At 40.5% G+C, this 8,470-nt stretch overlaps 1 pseudogene; it reads right to left on the bottom strand.

Moving 5' to 3' along the window:
- Positions 1-7,096: 7,096 nt before the first annotated feature.
- Positions 7,097-7,806, bottom strand: LOC102530976 (large ribosomal subunit protein uL30 pseudogene; annotated as a pseudogene).
- Between the last annotated feature and the right edge of the window lie 664 nt (positions 7,807-8,470).

Here is an 8,470-nt window from a genome sequence, read left to right as displayed (position 1 = left end):
CTCAGGGTGATGAGGCTTCGTTTAACATGTTGCTTCCACAATTACGGTAGCAGTGGCAAGGGAATGTGGTAGTCTGTGCCCAGACTCCTAAAGCTTCTGCTGGCAAGTGACACAAGTGATTTCTGCTCCTGTGTTTTTGGCACTGCCAGGTCACATGACCACATCTAAATCCAGAAGGGGAAGGGAAGAGTGCTCTCACCATGTGCACAGCAGGCAGACAACCAGCGCTATTTGGGGAACAGCACTACGTTGGCACTATAACAGCAGACACATTAAATAATTATTTCTTTCTTGTCAGTCTCCCTTCTCCAGAATTTGAGCATGATAGCAATGTCTTTACTTTGTTCCCCGTGGCTTCCCCAATGTTTAGAATATAGTAGGCATTTAATAAATATTTGTTCAATGATTGAACACCCGTCTGAGGTCTTCCTCTAGACTGAAACTCGTCGAAGGCACACTCAAGGCTCATCTGTCTTAGTATCTCCTTTGATTTCCGGACAATGTCCTGGACTAACTAAACATTCATTAAACTTTTTCTCAGGGAAGAACAACCTATGGCTTAAGACCATGCCTCCCTGTTTTATCAGAACACAAAAATAAAATATTTTTTAGCCAGAAGAATCCTGGAAACAGATTGGGGTGATAAAGGGAGGGAGAGAAAGAGGAACAAGGAAGAAGCCTTTTGACCAAGTATGGTGTGCTAGGCTCTGTGTTAGGTAATTCCAGAACTGACAAGGATTAGTTAGGGTGGTCAACTGAGTCTAGATTACTCTCTCTCTTTTTTTTTTAATTAAAGTGTAGACAATCCACAATGTTGTGCTAGATTCTGGTGTACAGCATAGTGATTTGATTTTGATTATATATATATATATATTCCTTTTCATATTCTTTTTCATTATAGGCTATTCCAGGATATTGAATATAGTTCCCTGTGCTATCCAGTAGGACCTTTTGTTTATCTATTTTATAGTTTGTATCTGCTAATCCTGAACTTTCAATTTATTTCTCTCCATCCTCTTTCCCACCCTGCCCCCTTTGGTAACCACAGGTTTGCTTTCTACGTCCATGAGTCTATTTCTGGTTTGTAAATAAAATTTGTATCTTTTTTTAGATTCCACATATAAGTGATATCATATGATATTTGTTTTTCTCTGACTTACTTCACTTAATATGATAATCTCTGGGTCTATCCATGTTGCTGCAAATGGCATTATTTCACTTTTTGTAATGGCTGAATAGTATTCCATTGTGTATATATACTACACCTTTTTTTTGTGCTGTTTTTGGTTTTTTTAATTTTATTTTTTATTGAAGTATAGTTGATTTATAATGTTAGTTTCAGGTATACAGCAAAGTGATTCAGTTATACATATACATACATATATACATATATTTTCAGATTCTTTTCCATTATAGCTTATTATAAGAACCTGTGAACAACCTGCACAGCCGTACATGGCAGCCTAGCTCCCTCAGCTTTACTTCCTTCAGCAAACTCTCCCGTCATCTTCTGGCTCTTAGTGATTAAGATTCATCTGTAGGGAAATTTCTTCATTAAGCTTTTGGATCCTGAGAAGTAGTTCTTTCCCTTCTCTGAATATTTACATTCTTCTAAACATTTCTAGCAGAAGCAAATGCTTCCAATTTGGGGGAAAAAATGTGTCTCTCAACTCTTTCTTGGTAGGACAAGTAGACTCACACTAACAGGACTTAAGAACTCTGCAGAAGGAAACCCTTATCACTTAGCTCTGTCAGTTGAGTAACTGTGTTTCCTTATTGGCTGGAGGGTCCCTTGACCCACCACAGAAACCCCAGCACCAGTCCACTGAGATGAGCATGTTTTAGAGATGGGCCAGATGGAAAAGGTCCAGGTTCCATCTGTTTATTATATAGATGTGGCCATTGTCCAAATCTTGTAAAATTGCCAGGAGAGAAAAAAACCACAAGGCGGTGCATTTTGAGGGTGATCACAGTTCTTTGGACTATTTTAAAAGCTCTATCTGTTCTGTGTGTGTGTGTGTGTGTGTGTGTGTGTGTGTGTGTGTGTGTAAAGGACACCTTCCAGGTCTCTCTAGATCCATGCAGACCTGGATTTGAACTTCTGATCTGTTGCTTATTAGCTGTATCAGGGCAGGTTAATTCATTCTGCTGCCCTTCAGTGTCTCCATCTATGTCATAGGGTTGGTGTGAGCATCAAGAGATGGTAGAGCTCATTCAGGCAGAGCACTTAACATAGTGATCAGCACATACTAAATGACTGATGAATGGCAACTATTGATTGGTAATCATGATTTGTTATTATTTTAATTTGTATTAATATTTTATTGTTTGCAAGACTTCAACTCCCTCAAAGCATTTCTGATAGTGAGCTGTGGAGTCCCTGCATCACTCAGACTTGAGACCTTCAAGACTAGTTCACAAGTGTGCTTCCTGCAATGTAGCATTAAGAATAAATTCAAATATGCCAGCAGTAATCTTTTCACCTCAATTCAGCAATTGTTTGTAGAGTACTTGATATAAGATCCTGGGCTGGGTAGAATTGCAGAGATATTTGTACCAGGATCTGTTACTTAAGGTGCTCCCTAAGACATGCGTAGTGACTGTTACAGAACATCTTCCTCCACTAGACTCTCACATGAACTCCTGGAGAGCAAAATTGGTGCCTGTTTTGTAGTTGTACCTCCAGCATCCAGCCTAGTGCCTGACACATATTTCTGAATGAATAAAAGCAGTGGATGATGAGTGCCAACAAAAGATATCAGTTCTAGAAGTCCTTCTCCAAGTCTTAGACCTAGCTCCATGCCTAACCATTCCCTTATCGCCATGAAACTGTGCCCAAACCTGTCAAGCTTACCGCATGTCACAGCACAGGATCACTCAGCTTTGCATGTGTGGGTCCTGCTGTCTGAATGCCTTTCCTTCCTCCTTTGCCTAATGAGCTCCTAACCATCCTTGATGGTCCAGTCAAGTGCCAGTTCCTCAGTGGAACCTTTCTTGACCTTCCAGAGTTAATCACACTCTTCTTGGTGCTCTCTTGGTGTTTTGAACAAAGCTGCCCTATCATTTACAGGACCCAGGCAAGAGCCCAGATGGACACCCACATACCACATGTCCAAATGTCCAAATGCTTAAGTTATAAATTAAACCAATCTGGTTGAATAAAATATGTTCTATCTTCTTTCCTTGTCAAATGTTCTATAGTAATAACAGAATAAAACATTACTTTTGTAAGACTGAAATTTGGCAAAACATTGAAGATGCCTGAATTCAATTTGTCATTACTAACACCATTTAATGTAAAGGCTGGAAATATTTAGATGAGTAGTAAAAAAGATGTACGTAATTCACCCATTATTACATATTATTGTGTACATTTTTACACAGTTATTCCATAAAATAGAGTTTTCTTGGCTTAGCAAAATCATTTATCATGCTGTAATAAAGAGTTTCATTTCATTTGTGTTATATTGGCAGTTAGACTCTAAAGGATTAAACAATAAAATATGGCTGTATTCAATGGGTACAAAATTAGATATAGCTCATGAGTGCATATTAAAATAAGCATAAATTTAAAAATTAAAGTTATTTTTGTATTTTTAAAAAAGTTATTTCTTCTAAATAGTTAAAATTGTCTACAAAATCAAAAGGCAAAAATATATATGATATTAATGCATATCAACATTTAAAATCAAAATTATTAAACGAAAACAGGTCCATCTCTAAAAAATGTTCGTACCCAGTGGATTGGTGCCAGGGTGCCCTTACCGGATTGAGCATGGATAAAGAAATGCAGCTGATCACTGTACAGAACTGAAGTTCAAAGCTTACCTCTGCAGGGCTCTGTGCCTAGTTTGCATTCATTTAAATTTAATTTTTTGGGGAAAGTTAATGAAAGCTTATTAGATATTTTTATAAAAGTAAAACCACTTGCAAATCTAGTGTTCAATGTTCAATTGAATTACCAATGTAAATCAGTATTATAGTTCATGCGCTAGCTCTCAGTCTACATAAATAAATTTAAAAGTAATGTCAATTTTTTAAATGTTGCAAATCGTTTTTTTCAGAAACCATATGCAGAAGTTTTGAATAACGAGATAATTGGTGGGTATTTCCCAGGCCACAAATTGGAACATCAAGAGAAGCAGGAAAAGTGATGCTCAGTACTGCTGGGAAATGACGCTATTTCTACATAAGAGGGGAGGTTTGACAAGGTCATGTGTCCTTCTCTCTTACCTGAGAACTTCCACTGCTCAAATCCTCTTCTCACTCAAAGCAGTGTTTCATCTCCGGCACTGGCAAGAGCACAACCTAGACATCTTCAGGACAGTCATATGCTTATGGCTCAAGGATATGAGGCAAGAGATACGAAGAGATGTTTCCCTGTGGGCCTGAAGGATGACAGTCTCGAGAGCAGTGTTTAGGATTGCCAGGCATGTGCAGGCATCAAGGGTCAGATCCTAGGTAACAGAATTCATGAGCTCTTCAAGCAAACGTGTGTGTGTGGTGTTGTGAGATGCTGCCAGTGTTCTTTACGTATTGTTACCGCCATAGAACCCTCGCTTCCCCGGGCATGCAACCTTGAAATCATTCTGGACTCCTTTCTTTCTCTCACATCCTATATCAAGTCCATCCCCTAATCCTATTGGCATTAACTTCAAAGATAATTCTTGAATCTGACTGTGCATCCAGCGTCTACCACCACCTTTGTAACGCAAGCCACTGTTACCTTTCATCTTTTGTTGGTGCTCTGAGCCTCCTCGCTCATCTGCTTCCTCTCTCCCCTCCCTGATGCCTCCTAAAGTCTATAACAGTAGGCAGTCATCCTCTTAAAATATAAGTAACTGTATGTCACTCCTGTGCTCAACTTACTTCAATGCCTTTCTGTTACATTGAGAATAAAGTCTACGGTCTTTGCCATGGTCTCGAAGTCTGTCCCTCACCTGCCTCTTCTCTGCCTCTCCTCCTTCATCTCCTGCCATTTACTCCTTGCTTGCTGTGTTCCAGCTGCCCTCAGAGCATTTGCCCTTCTCCTTCTCCCAACCTGGAACATTCTGTGTCAGAGAGTTGACCACTAGTCCCAACCTCATTCTCTACTGACCTTTTCTAAAAAGAAAACTTTGTCCTCCTCTATTCCTTTACTTCGTTATATTTTTATTTAGAAAATAAGTAATTTTTAAAAAAATTTAGATGAGATTGGACGTGTTCAGGATGGTATGGCTGTAGACAGTATTTTTTTTTAATTTAGAAGACTTGGCAATCCTGATCTAACAAATCTATCTTTTAATGCTTTGTGTCTGTCATCCAGATTTGTTATTTTAGATTTGGTCTATGTGATTCAAGGACCTAAGTCAGACTTAACCCCCTGTTTCTGGAGATGGACATCTTACCCAGGTTTGATGGGTTCTGTCCATAGTGCGTGGTTTGAGACTGAACAAGTGGAGCGAACAAATATCTACCTAGTGCCATTTCAGAGTCATTTTGGAGATCATTTTGGAGTCACCCCAGGGATTAGGTGGAGTGAGGGGTGAGAACGGGTGGCACCAGCAGGGCAGTCCGAGGTGGCCGCTGATGTTCTGAGTGCCTCAGAGCAGCCCAAGGTAGACGTGGGTATTTCAAGTCCAGACCACTTTCCAGATCACCCTGCTGGGGTGAGTGGCAGACACCCTGTCCAGCAAGCGTTTCCTCTTGTCCCACAATGAACTGTTGGATCACACACATATAAGTACTAACAGTTCTGGAGACAATGTCATCTAGGCCTGTAAGAAAGAAATGATTTTCTAAGCATCCCCCTGGAGTCTTGCAGAGTATGTTAGCTCTTTTCCTTGATCCTACCTCTACCCTTTGTTAGAAATGATATTCTCCCAAGTATGGTGGAAATATGAGAAGGTCTTATACCTGCGTAATGTATAGGAGCTGATTACATTTTTAGTGAGGGATCATCCGCCTCCCCGGTGTCTTGGTCTGGGAGAGGTGAGATGGACATTGTCTACACCGGGGACAGCTTCATTCCTTTAGTAATATCTTTTTATAATATCATTTCTTCCCACTAGTTCTGGAGCTCCTTGAAAAAAATCCCAAGCTTCACAGCCAGAGTAGATAGTTAATAGGTGTTGAATTAACAAAAGATATCTGCCAGGGTTATATTTAGGATTCATTGCTGATGAGTTTAGTAATGGACTTAATTTATCTACTTTACTAAACAGGAATGGATTTGGTGTCTTTATTTGGGGGCAAGCTTTCAGTTTTCCAGAAGTTGCTGATAAAATAATATCTGAGAAGAAAAAATAAAATAGTCCTCAAGCTCCGTTAAAATGGAATTGGTTCCCATATTGGCCAGAAGAGGGCAGAGTCCCTGTGGGAATGTGACAGGATAGATGTATTTTGATATTGCAGGAAGGTTTTCTAGTATATGGCACTGGCTAGGGAAGGGAGGAGGAAGTGGCAAAGATAGTCTGGTGGGAGAACAGAGGGAGAAATAATTTCTAGAAGGTGAAAGGATGGGAAGTTTTTAAAACTCTGTTTACCCCGAAATCATTATTCATTTATTAATTTATTCCTTTATCAAACATTACTGAGCATGCACTATGTGTCGGACGCTGTGCCTGGAATGAGCAATGCAGAGATGGACACAATAGATGTGGTCTAGGGAACGTGCGGACTAGTAAGGGTTACAGGAATTAAATGACAAGTGCGCGTATAATTAAAGATTTTGATAAGAACTATGCAAGACTGCAGCAGGTTGTTATGAGAACTACTTTAAATCAGGGGTGATCTCTCTGATAAGATGAAATCTGGAGAATGAAGAGTCGTGTGGGAAGCTGGGAGAAAGGTGTTCCAGGCAGAAGGAACAGTTTGTATGAAATCCCTGACATTGGAAGGAGGTTGGAATGTTCAAGGAATTCAAAGAAGGTCAGTGTGGCTGCACAAGGGTAGTGGCGTGAGATTTAGAGAGATAGGAGAGGATCAGGCAGGCCTTTTAAGCCATGCTCAAGGATTTGGATTTTGCTTTTCTTTTTCTTTTCTTTTTTTCCAATTTGAAAGCAGTCACTGTTTATTAACTGACCAGGTTACAAAAATAATCACGGTAGATACCTTCTTAGTTTCTCCTTCTAATAAGCCTGTTGCTCTGGTGCCAGCATCTTCACCTTCTACAAAATGGGTGGTCTTTTCTTCATTCTGTCTTGTTGAGAAGACAATTCAAAGTGCCACAAATTCCCGTGGCAGAATAGATGTCATGAATCAGACCTTCTGTGCAGATGGTACCATAATGACCAAGAGATGGAGCAATCCATGTGTTATCTGTCAGTGCAATTCACTTCTTGTTGATTTTGCCATAACCACGCTTGGAGATTAGTTCATTTACTGACTTTAGGTTTGGGGACCCCATGCAATACATGGTTCCACAGTTGTCAGCATGTCAACTGAAGCCTTGTTGAGCTTCACAACGGTGCCACTGAAGACCTGGAGGAGGCAAAGAAGCGGCAACACCTCTCAGACCTTCGGGCTTACACCATTGATACCTTTGGTCCTGATAGCAAATGCCAATTTGGGTTACAGGCACACAGAAGTTGCCGGTTTTTCTTGCCCTCCTAGCCATTCAAATCTCATGTCTGTACGTCTGCCTGTACTCCTTGTAATGGTGCTTAGGTCTTTCATTGATAAGCTTCCTCTTTGCCTTTCAAACCATCTTTTGGGCAAACTTCTTTCTCAGGTGCTTGATCTTCAGTCTGCGAAATTCCTTCTCTTTTTCTTAAGGGTTTCTGGTATAGCAGGAACCTCTGTTTTCCTCTCTTCTGCACCCTCCATGACTCCAGCCGAGAAGAGCGGATGTGGAATCCTTGTACAAGCAACGGGAAGCCGTTAAAGGCTCTTCAGCAGAAGCATGGATCCTCTCATTCATGGTTTTTTTTTTTTTTAAGTTTTTTTTGGTTGAGGGGGCGGTAATTTGGTTTATTTATTTATTTATTTATTTTAATAGAGGTACTGGGGATTGAACCCAGGACCCTGTGCATGCTAAGCACTCACTCTGCCACTGAGCTGTACCCTCCCCCCTTATTCATATTTGAAAAGATCACTCTGGCTACAGTGTGGAGACTGAACCAGAGGGGCGCTGGGGGAAGCAGTGGCATTAGGAGGCTGTTACAGTGCATCAGGGAAGAGATGATGATAGTTTGGGTTAGGGTGGTGACAAAAAGTGGAGAAAATTGGATAAATCAGAGGCAGATTTAAGGCCAGACTTGACAAAACTTGGTAATCAAAGGTTGAGAAAAGGTGCAAAATGTTTTTTGACTAGTTTCTATCATGAGCAATTGGGGGAGTCTAGGGAAAGGCAGGCTGGGGATGTGAGGATGGGGAGTGGGGGGCAGAAAATGAAGAGTTCTGTGTTGGACCCATTAAGTTTGAGATCCTTGTGAGATACTCAAGGGGGGATATTCTGGAATGGAGCTCTGAAAGGAGGGCTAAATGAGAG

The sequence above is a fragment of the Vicugna pacos genome, chromosome 12 (assembly GCF_048564905.1).
Source record: "Vicugna pacos chromosome 12, VicPac4, whole genome shotgun sequence".
NCBI classification, from domain to species: domain Eukaryota; kingdom Metazoa; phylum Chordata; class Mammalia; order Artiodactyla; family Camelidae; genus Vicugna; species Vicugna pacos.
The sequence above is the reverse complement of the archived record's forward strand: the minus strand, read 5'-3'. Positions and strand labels throughout refer to the sequence as shown.